Source organism: Elephantulus edwardii, unplaced genomic scaffold, assembly GCF_000299155.1.
Source record: "Elephantulus edwardii isolate Elephantulus edwardi_28Jun2011 unplaced genomic scaffold, EleEdw1.0 scaffold00089, whole genome shotgun sequence".
Lineage (NCBI taxonomy): Eukaryota > Metazoa > Chordata > Mammalia > Macroscelidea > Macroscelididae > Elephantulus > Elephantulus edwardii.
The window spans coordinates 1,777,510-1,795,951 of record NW_006399839.1 but is presented as its reverse complement, the minus strand read 5'-3'; the positions used below and the strand labels follow the sequence as shown (position 1 = coordinate 1,795,951).

The following is an 18,442-nucleotide window of genomic DNA, read 5'->3' as shown; positions in this document are numbered from 1 at the left end:
TCTGACTCGATGGTACACAGCAACAACAACTACATTGTCCTTGTGTAGTGACAGATACTTAGCTGATTTCCAGCCGGTTTTTGGGGGGCTGTAAATTACACAGGAGGAGATTCCTTCTCCTCCTTTGGAGCCACTAGAGGATTCAAACCACAGGTAGGGCATCGCTTGGGGTTAGCAGCGCGACCTCCTACAGACTACAGAAGCCACTAGAGCTCCTTTTCCTTAACTCGTTGTCCATCCTATTATCTTAAATCTTGGGTTTTTAACAGTAGTAAACCAGTTTTGTGCCTTCACTTGTGTTTCCTCCTGCTCTTCTCCAGGAGACCCCTTGAGGATCCCACCCCCATTGCTGGAGGACGCCTACTTCTTGCAGGTCCCGTCCCTACTTTTGTAACTCTTCATGGGAATGGGGCTAGTGAGGCAGATTTTGAGGGCTCCTCCTGAGGGAAGAGGCAGGAGCATGGGGGGCAAGGGAGGGTGCTACTGCTGTTCTCTTCCTAAGTGCCCTGAAGGGACCTAGTTCTGCAACTGGAAGGATACTGGGGATAATTGAGTCGTGGGGGTTGTAGCAGAAGCTGACTGCTGTTGCCACCTCTGTGGGCTACTCAGTTCCTTTCTTAACAACTCTTGGTCTTCAGGCTCTTAGCTTCAGTTTCCAGTGCCAACAACACATGGCCTGTTCCCATGGGGTCCTCCCTACCCTGTGGGACAGAAGCAGGTGTCTGAGGCTGTGGAGGGCATGAGGACAGGCAGTGACCCCTGCCAACTATGTCTCTCAGCTGCTTGACCTTGATGGCAGGACCTTGGGATCCAGAGCACAGCCATGTGGGGCCATAGCAGTTCTCGGGGGCCTGCGTCCAAATCTTTCTCCTCCTGCTCTTCCTATAATGCTCATTTTGCATAATGATGCTGTCTTTGGGACAAATTGAGGAATTAAAAAAGTAGCAACATTTAGAGATGCTCAGTCAGACTTCAGATTGGAAGGGAAGAGAAGTGAACATTTGTAAGTCAGGATTAACTTTCATTCTGATAATGGGTTTGATGTTTATTTCCATGTCTCACTACATATATGGAGCTCTGTGTTCTGTTCTTTGGTGTTAACGGATAGAGAGAAACCCCTCAAATTCTGGTAACTTAGAAAGTACTGGAGCTGAGGATGCAGTTTGTGGAGGGCACGTTCTCTGTGTGTAGTGTTCACTGGGTACATCATGTTTCTTACAGCATTCCTCTGAGATCAGTGGTGGTGAAAGTTCTAATTTAATTAAATTAATTGAGGTTCAGAGATAAGCAACTCACTCAGGACCATACTGCTAGTAGGGAGTGGAGCTAGATCAGTTGGCTTCCTGTGCTGTTGCCCTTAATCGTAGTAAATAAATACTAAATACTATGTTCCCCCAGTGCAAAGAAAGGAAACAATAAAAAATATATATATAAGAAGTAGTGGGAAATAGGTAAAAAACAAATGAATAAACACGGTGGTGGTTCACTTTTTAGCTCCTGGGCTAGGAGGTGGCCAGGCACAAAGAAGAAGCTGCAGATACAGCAGCCTCAAGGCTCTGGAGAAGATCCCTAATCATGCCTGCTTTTTATGAACCCAGCTAGCACACAATAAAACGCCAAGCAGGGTATTTAAATGCATATTTAGAAGAAAGAACCAACTTTCCATCCTTGCACATTCTCAGAATTAATAGGCAGTGGTCTGGGCACTTGCCCTAAGGGGCTAAGCTGAATGCTGCTCTGTCAAGGGCTCCCTTGTGGTAGTCACATGGTCTGCATCTTCCTGCTGAGAACTGTCAAACTGGAAATCCTGAGTGTAGCCAAGTATTTCCAATCAATTTGAATCTTCAGGTCAAAGGAACAGAGATCAGGGATAAGGGAGACGAAGCTTTCTATCTGCCTCTTTCAGGTTTGCCTGAATACTCAGTGACTGTTTGTTCCTTAAAAGTAATTTAAAAGATTTTGATTCACTTTACAGGCCAGATATTCCTTATGTGTGACATTTAGCCACACAGTGAAGTATGGAGGGGGAAAACAATTTAATTCTTTTAAATTTATTAATTTAATTATTTTTCCCCTTTTATTCGTTTTATCAAGTAAGGTATGTAAAACATAACATCTTAAAACAAAAAATTGGACATAATGCTGCTTGAAGACGACTTTAGATTTTGATGTTGAACAATTTATTTTATTCAAGGTCTGTGAACTGGGAGACCAATGTGTTGAGATACATATTAATAATAAACCATTAGACAGTGGCATCTCTTACCACATGACCCTGTTATTGGCCACAGATCTGGGAAGAAAAATCCTATAACACATCTTTTTTAATCTCTAATGATGGATGTCTCCTACACTGAGGGAAAAGAACTTCTAATACTTTAGGAGGAGCAATAATTAGTATTAAGAGTGGCCAGATGTAATTTTGAGGACTAAAGTATAACCCAAGCCATGGCATTTTCACTTACCTCATGTGCTTGTGAAAGCTGGACTGAATAGAAGACTGAAAAAGAATTGATTCTTTAGAATGATGGAGTTGGCAAAGAATATTTAATAACACCGCGGACTGTCAGAAGAACAAATAAATCTCCCTTAGAAGAAGTACAGTCCAAGTGCTCCTTAGAATCAGGAATGATGAGACTGTCTCACAAAGTTATTAGGACGGGCCAGATTCTGGAAAAGGAAATTATGCTTAGAAAAAAGTACAGGAAGCCCCTGACCACACAGATTGCCCCAGTGGCTGCAGCATTGTGAAGATGGCATGGGACTAGGCTGGATTGTGTTCTGTTGTAGTGAAGAATCTCTGTGAGTTGGAACCAAGTACAGCACCTAATTAACAACAGAGTGGCAGGAAATATGATTCTCAACCAGTTATTAAACAGAAGACAGTATCGTATTGTTGGTTTTAGGTGCCATCAAGGCATCTACAGCTCACAGCAAAGCTGTGAAAAACAGACTGAACCTTGCCGTATTCTGTGGTAAGCCTACAAAATTTTAATTTATGTAATTTAGAATATTTTTTAAAAATGTTTTTAACAATGTGAATGAAGTATAGTGAGAAAGACAACATATACAAACTTTGTAAGCAAGCCAATTTTTTAAAAAAGTAGTTAATTTTACTAACCCGCCTGGCCAGGGTTCCAGTACACTCAGGTCAGAGTCTGAACATAAATTGACCTTTCTCAGTAATAGATCTCGAGTTTTACTAAGTGTGTTTTTTTATCTCCACATCGCTTTTGTTCAGAAACCAAACGTTTCCAGACTCTGATGGATTTTAGTGTGGGTGTTAATTTTGTTCACTCTGGGAAAATTAGCTTGCGCTCTCTATTACTTTATTTGGTTCCTGCTGTTTCGTCTTTCAGTGTTTGACAGGCAGACTGAATGAATGAATGAATGAGAGAAAAGTAGTCAAAGGCCATTAAAATAAAATTGACCCTATGAGAGTGGTAACACAGTGAGCTGTGTCTGTCTTACATTCCCGAGGAGGATAGACTATTGGAATGTCAGGAAACTACTCAAGGCCGCAGAGCTAGACTAGTGAGCTTTCTCTCTCAATATATTTTCTCATATATTGCCCTCCAGAGTTTAAATATGTGTCATTTTTTTTTATAATTTTGTTTTGTTTGTTTGTTTTTTTATTTTGAAAATAATGCAAGTCCATGAAGAACAACAAACATTAGGCGGTGTAGAGGATTATCTAAGGTGGGAAACAAAAATGCCTCCTTCATCTCTTTTGCTCCCTCTCATCCCCGCGATACTTACCATAAGTGGTCTCTAATGAATTCTTTTAGAAAATTTATTCAAAAGCTCCTTATATTGTTGTGTATTTGTAGTCCGGTAACCTACCATACAATTAAGAAAAATTAAACACTTTAGTTAACCCAAATCCGTCATCTTCCCCATGTGTGGACCTTGAGACCGTCCAGATGTGTATTTATAACACATGAATCTGATTTGTTCTGTTTCTGGCGTTGGAAGGACCTATGAGACAATACTGTCAGTCCTCAGTCCAGAAACTTGAAGTCTATTCAGAGGTTGAGACATTTGCATAAAGCTCCACAGTATTTAATTCTACTAAGTGGTTCTAGGGCTTAGATTTCTGTCCTCCCCACTAATCCTTACAGCCTCTCAGTTTATTTTATAGGCTTAAAAATAATCTGTGTATCATAAACAGGCCTGCTGCATGTGTTTACAGAAAATAAAACAACACCCTTTGCAAATTCTAACTCATGAGCTAATACTTAGCACATAGTAGGTACTTGAATATTTGGACTGAAATCACTTAAGTGAATTCTTGACTGTAATTGGCCAAGAAAACAGGGAATTTGATCAGATCTTTTAAAAGAACACTTTTTTAGAATAAATGTCTGATTTTACTTTTGTTGATTTATGTTTCTGTCACTGGGGAGAGTCAAGCTGTTTTTCATAAGATTCAAAGCAGTGTGTTCCCTGTAGTCCTGGGCTGCCTGCTTTCCCAGGCGTCATGAGTCTACTTGTGTACCATGGGGCTTGGTGCCTTCTGCTGCCAGATTCTTTATTAATCCTTTCCTCTAGCTTCTTGTTTCCATTAAAAGAAATTTTTACAGATGCAGAAAGTTGCAAAACAGAACCATCATTGATTAGGCAACATCTAGTATGAGTAAAAATGAATTTTCACATCTTGAGATCTTATCATAACTCTGGTTTTGCATACTGAGGTGAGCTAACTTAAGCATTCACTGTTCTTTTCATGCTCGGGATTGCATTACCACCAGAAAGATGGTGAAATTTAAGTAATGTCCTGTAAGTTGGGTGGAGTTTGTTGTTGTATGTGGTGTGGAGTCAGAGTTGACTCATAGCTGACTTTCTAGCGGATTTATAGAGGTAGTGAATTGCGAGGGAGGAGACTGGCCATCTTTATCTCATGCAGCAGCTAGTAAATTTGAACTGTGGGCCTTCAGGTTGACAGCACAACTCATTACCACTAGACCACCGGAGTTGTCTAGTCCTTGCCAGTTAACTTTTCTGGCCCAGCCTAGGATCCATTCCACCTATTATCTTGGGTGTCTGGACTACAGTGTCATGTGCTAAACAGCCATAGACACATGGAGAAGTGTGACATTTATGGAACTCACCACAGTTCTGTTAAAAGTCATATAAAGAGTTCAAGCTTCGTTTCATTGCTGTCCATTATAAATGATGAAAATTTTACTTGTGATTAAACACTGGACTTGAAAACAAGTCTAATGGGTGGTTTATACATGCTTGTTCTTCAAATAGCAATCAAGAAACCTGCTTAGAAAATCATTTGAGCATGTAATGAATATGAGTGCCAGCTACATTAACATTAAATCAAATAAGATGTAGAAGCCAAAAACTTCTTAGAGGTTAATTTCCGGGTAGCATAAGGAGTCATTTCTCAAAACTGTGAGTACTTAATATCTAGGAATTCTTTTATTAATCCTACTTGATATGAGCACTATGATTGGACGTATAGATTGAAAATGACAATACTAGATATTTAAAAGAATAATTTTAAACATTAACAGTACTAGTTTAGAAAAACAAGGAGTAGAAAGAGTTTTTTTATAACTTGGTGTAAAGTAAAGCCACATGAAATGGGCCATCTGACTTGATGGCAGTAAAACAAAAAAAGTTTTGTAACACTGTTTGACAGGTGACTGGAGTTTGTATAGAGAGAACATAATTACAAGGTTAGCCTGAAAGGTTGTTCACAAAGGAAGATGCTGTATTTGGAAGGGCCAAAGGCACTGTCATATCTGAAACCAAACTAAAATACGACGCTCGCATGGTATACAGGAAGGGCTTTCATCTTATTAGTCTAGTAGTTGTTAGTTGGAATTGACCCATAGCTGACATTCAAGTGGGTTTTCATTGGCAGTAAAAAGGAGATTGTCATCTATCTTCTTTGGAGCAGCAGGTGGATTTGGACTGCATGCCTTCATGATTTCAGTGCAGCTTCTTACTCGTCCACCAGAGCTAATATTTTTAATCCCAGCATTTCCCATTAATTTGTAACCTGTTTCTAAACAGATCACATTAATTTTGTCAAAATATGTTTAAATTATTTTGGAAACATAGTTGAATTCTATCAGTCCTGTTTACTAGCAGAAGTGAGTGTACACTAAGCATAAGAAGTGTAGAAAGCATTCATTATTTTTAAAAAATTATGAGTTCAGTTAATGTCATGTCTCACTTTAAATACATTTTTTTGGTAGCACCTTAACAGTAATTACTTGGGTTCATGCAATTTCATCTGTTTTCACAATTGAAAGAAAGAAGCTGTCATCATTGGAAAATTAAATGTGTCACATTACATTGAAAAGTAGAGATGATAATGAATTACTGGTGATTGTTGTTTTCCTTTCTGTGTTCCTGTATTTTCCAGTTGCCTGCAATGGGCATGTATTATCTAATTAGTAAGGAGAGTCTTATGATTTTTTTGAAAATATTTTTTAAAATATTAGCAATATACTTTAATTCTCTTTTTAATCTATACATAAAAGTACATCTGAGTATTTTCCTTTAATGATCAATGATTCTACTTTATGAATGTCGCACTTTAAAGTTGGTAAGTATTGATAGGACCAAAATGTTAGCTAGTTATTATTTGAAGATTGATTTAGGCTTTCAGTGCTGGGAAACAGTGGTATATAAAAAGCATGTTACTGTTTTCTTTTATAATCCTAATACAGTAGCATTACCTGGTGTCATAGTTGGCTCTGTACTCCATGTGTGTAATCTAGCTGAACTGTGTGTTCTTTAGTAGGAGTCCTGGTGCTATGGTTACTGTGTCCTCTAGCTGCACTCCAGGAAGAAGATGGACAGTCTCCTCCTGTAAAGATTTGCAGCCTGCTGGTGCAGAGTCCCTGTGAGTCCCGGCAGTGGACATGGTTTAGGGTGTGTTCTTGGTGTTATCTTAATCACCATTTGGCCTCTGGCTTTGAGTGCCCATGGTGTCTCGATGGCAGTACTAATCACAGTGCCTTCTCCTGTTTTCAAAACTGCTGCTTTCATGGGAGTTGATTATAGAGCTAAGTAAAATGAAATCCAGGATAACTTCAGTCTTTTCTGCAGTCATCATGATACTTGATTATTGGTGCAGCGGTGTGCAGGTTTTTTGTCCCCTTGATTTTGGCATGTGATTGTATTGAAGGTTGTAGCTTTTTTATTTTCTTCAATAATTGTATCACATTTACTCTGAGCAAGCAAGATAGTTCATCTGCATCGTACAAGTATTTGATGAGTCCTCCTCCAATCCTGAGGCCCCATTCTTTTTCATATAATTTCAAAAAGAGCAAGAATGTCAGTAACCCTAAAGTATGCCTGATGCACACCATGGATCAGTAAGTATGCATGTGAAAGCTAGGTAATGACTAAGCAAGTGTGAAGAATTATTGCTGCCTTTAAATTGTGTTGTTAAGAGTATTGTGTAATATCACAGACTTATGAAAGAACAAAAAAAGTCTGTCTTGGAAGAAGGGCAGCCAGTTTGCTCCTTAGAGACACAGATAATGAGGACCCTTCTCACATACTTTGGACATGTTGTCAAGAGAAGCTGTGCTTTGGAAAAGAGCACACTTGCAAAGGTAGAGGGTCAGAGAAAGAGCAGAAAACCCTCAACACGATGGATTAACACAGTGACTGTCAGAGTGGACTCCTGTGCAGCAGAGATTGGGGAGGATGTAGGATTGGGTGAGTTTTTAATTTGTTGTATGTAAGGTAAATAAATGTGAGTTGTCAACTCGATGGCACCTAACAACAAGAGACTCAGTGCTTTAAGACTGCACACTAACAACAATCTACTGCCATCAAGTAGTTTCTGACTCCTCAGCTTTCCAAGGCTGTCATTTTTTAATTTTTTTTCTGAGAAGAAACTACCACCAGGGTTCCTCAGGCTGAGCATCAAGGGGTTTATAAACCACTCAGTATCATTGCTTTCAAGTTGGTTCCAACTTCTGGCCTTCCATCAGATTCCAAGGCTTTAAATAAAATTGGGAGAAGATTGTTCATCTTTTCCCCTTGGAACCATGGTGGAGTTGAACCACTGGAGATGTGAGGTACATCTTTAGAAACCACAGCTGGCATATATAAGTTAGCTGCTGACCAAGTGCTGTCAGTGAATTGAGAGACAAACACAGTGCAGAACTCTAGTTTTGGCAAAGAACATTGTGTGTGTCATACCAGAAAACTGAACCGATCTCTCTCAAAAGGAATGTTCCTTCGAGGCCAGAATGGTGACATTTTGGCTCATGCACTTTTGGATATACTGTCAGGAGGAACTAGTCCCAGGAGATGGACATTGTGATTGGAGAAATGGAAGATCAGTGAAGGAAAAGAAGACCTCAGAGGGATGGATTGATGCAGTGACCTCAATAACAGACTTGAGCACAGGAGAGATTGTGAGGGTGACACCAGATCAGCCAGGGTTCTCTCTGTTGTATGTGGGGTCCTGTGTGCCTGAGCCGACTCGATGGCACCAGGAAATAGCCTAGTGTGGTGCTTAGCAGTATGGACTCCCAGACCTGATGGCCTGGGTTAATGCCTGATTTTTCCAATTACAGGACTTGTGCAAGCAAAAATTACTTAAGTCTGGTTCAGTTAATCTTCACAGAAGAGATAATTAAGATATTGTCCCTACAAATAGAACTGTTGTCAAGATTAAACAAGTTAATATTTGTAAAATGTTTGAAAGAATGTCTTGACATAAAGGTGTTTTGAAAGTGTTTGTTAATTAGTCTTCAGAAAAACCTTGAGAGGTAGATGATAGCATCCTCATTGTAAAACCAGTAAGAAAAGTGAAGCTCTGTGAGATTACGTAACTTGGTTGAAAATCAAACCCACCACAGTCAAGTCGATTCCATCTCATAGTGACCACATACAGGACAGAGTCAGAAGGTCCTCTAGGGGTTCCAAGGCTGTAAATCTTTATGGAAGCAAACTACTTCTCTCAGGAAATAGCTCTTTGGTTTGAAGCACCAACATTTTGATTATTAGTCCAATACTTAGTGTACCACAAGGCTCCTTTGCTTAAGACCACACCGAGTAATACAGATCCGGCATTTACATTTTGAGCTCTTCTGCTTGAATCATGAGATAATGTGGGCCCGCCAGCAGTTCTGCAGGAGAAAGGCGTGGCAGCCTGCTTCATAAAGGTTTAGAGCCTCAAGAGCTGGTCCAGTTCTCCTCTGTTCTTGTGGGGGTGGATCCAACGCTGTGACAGTGAGTTTGTTTGTTGTTTGAGTTTTTGCTTGGACGTGTGTCTTGGAGCTAATTTGTGTGGTCTCATTCTTGCATCATATCAAGAGAAGTGATACTTAAGCTTTATAAGACTTAGCATAATTATAGGCAAGTATGTGTGAAAAACAATCAGACGTTGAGTCTAATGTGTAAAAGGTTACTCTTGTTTATAAGGTATTAAAGTTGTCTAAAATTTATATAAACCAACAAAAAAAAGTCCAGTTACATGAAGTTTGGAATAGAGTCCACTTAGGTGACTGTGACAATCATTTAAGGGAAAGAACACTGCTTGAAAGGAGTCATTAGACTGTTCTGAAAAACCTGCATAGTAATAATGGAAAAATACATTGAAAGTTGATAGTGTAAAACATGTATAAAAGTAAAACATTAAATGCACCGTCTTCATTAAAATGATACTCAAGAAGACAATATTTACTTTGGCTTTCCTTTTAAGAAGTAGTTTGTTTTTTTTAAAAAAGAAAAAACCCAACCTATTAAAACAGTAGCAATTTATTTGTTTTTTGGTAGTTTTATTTTTTCAGAAGTGACTTAAACCAGCAATTCTGAAAATAAGAGCAACATGCTTTGTAAATTTTCACTCAACACAGTTTATCGTATTTTTATAATAAAGAGCCAAGCAATAGACTGAGGATAATAAATGCATCAAATATCCAAAAATCCCTAAGCTGAGTTTGTTAAACCCTTCTCTATGTGGATATACTAACTAGTGAAGGAGGAGGAGCCTTTATTGAGATGGGCTGACCCTGTTGGCCACAGGATCTGACTGGAACACAGTGGACAGTGTGGGAATGGCACAGGATTCCTCAAGGTTTCCCTGCTTTTTCTCATAGAATCATGATGAGTTGTAGTTGAATTGATGACACCTCACAACAGCTACAGAATGGTTGATGCGTTATAAAAAACAGCCAGTATTAAGAAAACAAAATTGTGGTATTCATTTATCAACTCAGTAACTACACCTGGGAATACATTTAAATACAATTATGAACATATTTTTGCTTAACTGAGGAAGCCATCCCCCTACTGCCATCAAGTCAGAAGTGACATCTACACTGACTGTTGGGTTTCTGGATCTGTAATTCACACAGGAGATCACACAGCTTTCTACCCGAGCTGCCAGTGATTCAACCTGCCGGAGAGGTTCTTCCTTTGGCTGAGCAGGGCACCTTCTTATGGACTACATCTCTCAAGCCAACTGAACACGCTTTTGAAAAGTTTTTCTCTCAATACAATTTCTCAGAAGCGACCTTGGCCAGGTGAAAGATTAACATCCATGTTTTAATTCTCAGTTGGTGCTATCAAATCACATGACTCAAGGAATAGAGGCTCTTTCTCTTTTGACTTGTGCATCTTCTCTCTGTAACAAGTCTAGAAGACTGAACTTTACATATTAGCAATGGCTCAGTGTATAGATCATGCTTAGGTATCACCAACCCTTGAGTTGCCATTCTGATTTCTTTGTGCTGCTTCAGTCTAGGTGCATGTGTATTTCCTGTGCGTCTCTGTGTCCATTTTTAAAAGTATTGTTAATTTAGCTACCTTTCGGTCACAGCTGTCATAATCCACTGCCCCTGGCTTGAGCACATTTGATAGGCAGCTGTGGAGTGGCGAGGAGTGGCTGGAGCAAGAATGTGAGATGAGCAAGTTTTGCCACTGAACCAGACAGTTCCTTTGGTGCTTGGAGGTGGAGAGGCCAAGCCAATTGAACAAACTGCTTGGGACTGAATAGCCAAGGCTTAAGCATGGCAGCATCTGTGTTAGGGTGACCTTGGTGCCCATTCTAACAAAAAGGAGAGGTTCCACCGATGAGGCTTGGTTCTCATTATTACCTCACATAGGGATGCCCAGGGTTCAGTTGGCGTTATCCACCATGATGTTAATGTGCCAGGACAGCACGATGATTAAGCGCTTAGCTGCTAACCAGAAGGCTCACCATTTACATGAATCTGGTTGCACTGCTAGACCAAAGGTACGTGATCCGAATCCACCCAACTGCTGGACAGGAGAAAGAGGCGTAATCTCCTCCTGTGTGATTTACTGCCTTTGAAAACCCACTGGAGGGTTAGCTGTGAGTCGGTTCCTACTGTATGGCACACAACAACAGTAATATATTAGAGGAAGACTCATGATCAGCCTGTATTATGCAGGTGACACAACCCTGCTTGCTGAGAATGAGGAGGACTTGAAGCTCTTGCTGCAGAAGATCTAGGACTACAGCCTTAAATATGGATTACACCTCAACATTAAGAACATGAAAGTCCTCAGAGCTGGACCATAGGCAATAAACATCATGATAGATGGAGAGGAAATAGAAGTTGTCAACTTAATTTAGCTTGGATTCACAGTCAGCACCATTGGTACCAGCAATCAAGCAATCAAGACAAGTTGCACTGAGAAAATGCTGCTGTCAGGGACCTCTCCAGAGTACTAATGAGCAGTGATGTCTGCTCAACACTAAAGGGCACCTGATCCAATCTATGGTTTTTCCACTTGCTTGCTAGGTGTCTGAAAGTTGGACAGAAGCACTAAGGATGACAGAAGTATAATTGGTATCTTTGATTTGTGCTGTTAGAGAAGAGTCCTGAAAATTGCATGTATTGCCAAAGCAACAAACAAAAACATCTTGGAGCAGGTGCAAACAAGGTGATCCATAGAGGCAAGGATGGTGAAGCATCCTCTCACGTACTTTGGGCTTGTTGTAAGGAGGGGCTAATCCTTAGAAAAAGAAATGATGCTTGGAAGGAGGAGGGTCAGTGTGAGAGAGGAAGACTCTAAGAGTGGGCTCAGGTATACTGGAGGTGATAAAGATAGCACAGGACAGGGTGGGGTTCAGATGCATTATTCACAGGATTGCTATGAATCATGAAAACAACAGTAGGAGCATGAGAGAGAAAGACCCGACAGACTGCTCCAAGAAGGACAATGATCTAAGAAACCCTGTTGGACAGCTCTTCACTGTCACTTGGACTAACATGAGCCAAGAGCTACTTAAAAGCATCTAACAGCCACGAGCAAATTTCTAGGGATGCATTCCAAGATTACAAGCATCTGGCTTCTGTGCTTAATAAGAGAGACTGTTCTCAGTAGATAAGGTGGAATAGTGAGATTTTCTCAGTTGATTTTGGGAGATAGCACTGTGTTCATTCTGTGGATTGGAGCATGACAGCAGTGCACCTGCATCCAGTAGTCCCCCCGCCCACCCCCCTCCCCAACCTCCCGGTTCAGGCAGAGTTGGCAAGATGTGAATCCTCCGATTGAGGCCCTGTCTTTCCCCCTCATTAGATTTCCCTTAGAAATATGCATTCTTTTCCATGTGGACTTGGCCAGGACATAAAAGGGGTGCTACTGCAAGTATGTGGTTGTTCACGACGGTGGAAGACAAGTAGTATTCCAGTTTAGAATTGTACTAGGAGAATAAATAGAGCAAGTACGTTCTGAGACTCCTTAACATATGAAATTAATAATTCACATCCAAAGCACCGACATTTCGAAAAGCACATATGGAGAAGTCAGTTCAAGTCAAGTTAGTAGACAGAAATCCATTTTCATATTCAGAGAATAGCTGCTGCCAATCCTGGAACAATAAACAGGCAGCAGGGGTCAGAAGATAAATTTATAGGCCAGCGGGTCTACTGGCCTGTTTACCGCAAACAGCGTCAATGTTTTGCCATCCACACTTGGGTGTCTGCCAGGTGGTATTTTTCACTTGGTCACTTTGGAAATCTTGAACAATATAGCTAGAGTGTTTGTGTTTGAGAAGCGCTTATCATAATCTTGCAGGAAAAGTTGTTTTTAAAAATATCTTTTAAGCTTATATTTGTGTATTAGAAACATTTTCTAAGAAAATGATTTCCTGTTCAAACAAGCTTTTCCACTTTCGAGAGAGTGCTGGCTTTTATTGCGTACAGTGTCCTGTTGTCTCATAATGTTGTTGGCTGCTGTTACTGACACTTTTTGAGGCCCACTACAGAGTATTGAATATACACCATGGACTGCCAGGAGAACAAACAGATTCTGGAGAGGGTAAAACCAGGCTGCTCCATGGAGACAAAGATTCTGAGGCTTCGTCTGACATACTTTGGGCATATGGCGAGGAGGGACCAGTCCTTGGAGAGGAGCATCATTCTTGGAAGGGTGGAGGGACAGCACAAGAAATGGATTGATTCAGTGTCAGAGACAATAAGGTTGGCACCCGATAGAGCAGGGTTCAGGGCTTTTGTACGTAGCATTGCTGTGTGTCACAAGGGACTCAATGGCAGTAGGTCACTTCAGGGTGGAAGGTCGGTGAAGGAGAGGAAGACTCTCAACCAGGAGGAGGATTGACATAGTAGCTGCTGCGGGGGCTCTTGTGTGTCAGGAGTGTGAGGATGGCACAGGATAGAAAAGAGTTCAGATCTTTTGTTCTTCATAGGGTCGCTATGAGTCCTACTCCACTGGATGGCACCTAACAGCAACAAACAACAACAACATCAGACAGGGTAAAGCCTTCAGGCTGGCTCAGTCAGGGCTTCTCTGCTGAGAAGTTGCTTCTCCATCCACCAGATACACTCCTCCATCATAATCTACATTTTAACAAGATCCTGAGGTGACTCCTAGTTAGACCCCCAGTTAGAGGCCCTATGCCAGATTAACAGAGTGCATAGCCTTGAACTTGATGCCAGATAATCTAAGAGGGCAGGGTCCTAATTGTGGATACAGTTCCTTGTTTTAGCTGTACTTAGAGATACAGGCAGAAATGGACATGTCTGAAGGCTCCTGCCAAAGTGTGTGTCGGTAGTTGTGGCCTTTTTTTAAAGTAGCTTCAAGTCAAGAGGGCTGGATTTAAGTGAAATACTTTCAGGTATCACCTCACACCTCAGGTAATCTAAAGTAATTTAACAGGTAAAATGAATTCTCATGAATGATCGCTTTGTTGGCATTTATTGAGTCTTGCCATGTTCTGAGCATTTACTAAAAGCTTTATGTGCATTTACTCACTTAATCCCCATTTTAATCCTGTGAGGTAAAATCTGTTCGCTTCATTTTATAGATGAGAAAACCAGAGTGCATGCCTGTGGTGCCGTCACTAGTGTTGGTGGTGCAGGGTTGGTTTGACTCTGAAATCTGCCCCCTCACCCTGACCACTGCTTTCTTACTTTAGAGAAGAAAAGTTGAAGGGGCAGTTAGTATTCTTTCTTGACTTTTCTTTCTCTTTTTTGAGTTGTTTACAGATCGCATTCATGTGATGTGTAGTAAGTGTAATAGAAGACACAAGATACTCACTTAACACATTAAATAAGCTTTTACTGAGGTCTAACATCATCTGCCATTTCTTCATTTCCTGTGTTCTTACTGAGGATCTTAAAACTACTGTGCAAAAGAGAATTTACTCTCCCAAACACATGTAAACAAGTCAAGTTGTAGTATTTATGGTTGGAATTTGTAGTGTTTGCACCCTCCACCGGCATTTAGCAGCATATCAGATAATAGTATTTCCACAACAGATCATTTCTTAGATTCAATTAAAATGAAATACACAGGCACTCAGTGAAAGCAGTTTTCACATCCTGGTGCTGTGTGCTTGTTTGGAACTTGTTTTTACGTAGTGATGTTGTTGCTAGGTGCTGTTGAATTCACCATTACTCACAGCAAACCTAAGTGATAGGAGAGTGTAAAATTGTAAGGATTTTTGAGAATTTTCACCCCCCCCCTTAGAATACTTCGATCTCTGTCCTCTAAATTATACCAGTTATATGCATGCCATCAGGCTCTGTCAGCATAGCACTGTGGGTCACGTTTGAACTGTTGAGGCAGGTATAGCTCCACCCCACCCCCACCCCCCTACCTCTGGAACAAAGAGAGCTGTGCTTCTGTAGCACTCATTTTGATATGCGGATTTCACTTGGCCTTGGACCCATTTAACTCTTCACAGCTTTTAGGAATAAAATTGTCTTCTATGACAGTACAGTCTGAGTGCTTCTTAGAAACAGGGAAGGGGAGACATACTTTGGGGTTGTTATCAAGAGAGTCCAGTCCTTGTTCAGAGAAGTAGCGGGCCAACGAGGAGATAGACTGGCACAGTGAATGGTGATGGTCTAAACACAGCCGACTGTGGAGACGATGCAGCTTCAGAGTTCCCGTCTGTTGGGTAGGGTTGCCATGCGCAGGCGCTGGCTGGGCAGCACCTAGCAGTGTAAGTAAGCACTTTGACCCTGTTAATCTTCTCACGGGGCAGGCTCTTAATCTGATTCTGAATTAATATTATTAGGTTAATATCCATTTAAACAGTGATGTGGATTCGCACACTACATGTTTTCCCATTTCACAGCTTATTTCTCTTGTCTCATACTGTGCTGCCAACCTGAAGTTCGCACGCAACTTGAATCCACCAGCTGCTCTATGGGAGAAAGAGAAGCATTGTTCTCCTGTGCGATATACTGCTTCTTAAAACCCGTTGGAGCGTGAGCTATGGGTCTGTTCCAACTCAACAGTTTCAAATGTAGGATTCAGTCTTTCTACTAAAAAAAAAAACAAACCAAAAACATTCATTGCATTCTCATCACTTTTTGTTGTTAAAATAGCATCTAATTTTATTTTGGCTGATTATACATTTCTTTTGTAGTACTTTTATGTTTGTTAAACAAGATGAGGCCAATCACAAAACTGTGAACCTGGCGAACTAGACAATGAAATAGCAGACACTAAAGTGGCTGTATGTGTCCACTCGCGCCATCTGCTGGTAGCTGGAGGAGTTGATCTTTTACATGTACTAGTTGAAGTTCTCTTGTTTTGAGGCCTACTCCTCCACAAATGAAAATTTGAAAGTCTTAAATTTTCTGTATTTAAGATTTATGTAAATGCACACACACGTATATACTCGCTCACTCTCTATATGTCACAAATAGAATTGTCTATATTTTGTCTCATACCAAACTTTAATTTTACAAGTAATTTTTGTATGTAATAAAAACTAAAGTCCTTACCACCTAAGGTATGCTTGATTCAGGCCATGATTTTCCCTATCACTTTTGATGCATCTGAGAGCCGGAGAGTGAATAAAGATGGCAAAAGAATGTATGCCTTTGAACTGTAGTGTTGGAGAAGAGTACAGAATACCCCATGGATGGTCAAGAGAACAAATAGGGATAGCTTGGGGAAAAGTACAGCCAGAATGCTCCTTTACAAGGATGGTGAAGCTTCATCTTACTTTGCTAGGAGAGGTTATTCATTGGAAAGGGACATCATATTTGGAAAGGTGGAGGGTTAGTGAAAGAGAGGAACCCTCAACAGGATGGATTGGCATAGTGAGTGCAGCAGTTGGTTCAGTTGTGTCAGAAGTGGAACAGGGTTCATAAGGTTGCTAAGAGTTGTACTTGACTCAACGAAGTCCTTACACTTTTAATAACTTACACTCTTAAGAGTGTATACTCAGCCTCTGCTTAACCTGTGTATGTTTTTGCAGAAGTATTTTTAAAGCTGATAATATTAAAGCCATGTACAAGCCTTAAGGATAATTGAGATCATTAAGGTCCCTGAAAATGACTACATCTGGGAGAAGAAAGAAAAAAGAGTATATACTCAAAGTTCTTATATTTTCTTAAGACATTTAATAGCATATTAAGGACATAAAATAAAATTTCTACAGTCTTTAAAAGAGCAAGTAACAGATTAAAGTAAATCAGTTACTCTTGAGAAAATATGAAATTTAACCACATTCTTCAAACAATTTAAAGATGAAAATCTAGTTGTATAATTGAATCTTAAGAAACTCATCTTTGCTGCACACCTGTACAGAGGTAATAGAAAATTAGTTTTCACTTTATAGAAAGCAAAATCTTTTCTTGCATGCAAAAGAAATCTTTTTCTTTTTTTCTTTTAGCCTTGGCATTAAAAAAAATCTTCTGTTTCTCTCAATATATTTAGCCTATCCAGTGCCGAACCTCCATGGGTCACACACCTTCACTCTAACAGCCCTCGTTCCACGCTCACTCCTTTCGCAGGGAATACAGTATGTGAGTGGCGGAATCTGACCGAGGAGAGGAGCTTTCACTGCTGCATCAACACTCTTCTCCTCCTTGAACATTTACAGCCAGACTCTGCAGATGATGGCTCCTCCTCGCACACGGGAGAGAGCACTACTTGAGCAGAAAAACTACCACTGACTCTCTGTTCTCTCAGCTACATTTGTCCAGCACTGCAGTAGAGCAGCTGTCAGTGTTTTGTGCAGTTCTGTTTTTCCTCCAAAACTGCCTGTGGCAATTTGTACTCATTCTTTATTACCCAAGGGTTTCGTAAGCAATAAAATAATGTATCTGCCTACTTAATAGCCTAATGTGATTCTCTTTTCAGAGAAGCAGCAAACTAGAAGACTCCTTTCACTTTTCCTCTTCGCTGACCATGCACTATGAGGCCTGTTGGGACAGGTTTTTGACGTGCTGCCAGAACCCAGGAAGCAATTCTGCTATATTGCAATTGTATTTTCTTTGGATTCCTATAAACTGTTTATAAGTGCCGCTCAAATCTGGTCAGAAATATGAGTAAAGGTTCTACATGTAATCTTGCCTTGTAGGGAAATTTAGAGTTACCATAATTTTTAACTCTGTCTTCAGGTCATACTGTAAAAAAAAAAAGACTCAATCGTGCATTGTGATGGCACAAGTGAAGCAGAGAAATGCTTTCCATTTACTATGCCATGCATGTATTGCACTCGGCATATGTGTGGGGTTTTATTGGTTTTCTTCTTCACAGCTTTTGATAGGCCACACATTATACTAGGTGCCAGGATCTGAGAGTGGGCAGAATTGAGTTGGTCCTTAGAGCGGAGGGGCACTCCCCAGACCTTAGATCTGCCACCTACTGGTGTGGTGAGTCTTACACTCAACAGATAGATGGGAGATCTGAGGGAGGAGGTCAGCTCTCTGGGCAGCTCTGTATTGTGAAGGGCTCAGTTGCTGTGTTGTATGCTTATAGGGTCTTCCTGATCTAACTTTACACGATTAGGCAAATGGTGCATTAACAAGATTTTGGGGACAGCTGAGCTTTGAACAGGTTCCTTGTTTTGGGAATCAGGCTTCTGAAATCCAGGGTACAAGAGTCTAGATTTTTTTATTTTATTTTTTTTGTAAGGAGATTCTTTATTTTATCAGTTCCAAAATATTTCCTTAAAAACCATTAAGACTGGAGTGATGGATTTTTCTTCTTTACT

The 18,442-nt window shown here is 40.4% G+C and overlaps 1 protein-coding gene across 1 annotated transcript in view; it reads left to right on the top strand.

The window, feature by feature from the left end:
* The window catches only part of MED13L (mediator complex subunit 13-like), a 295,915-nt gene that overhangs the window by 169,668 nt on the left and 107,805 nt on the right, over positions 1-18,442 (top strand). The window lies entirely within an intron of this gene.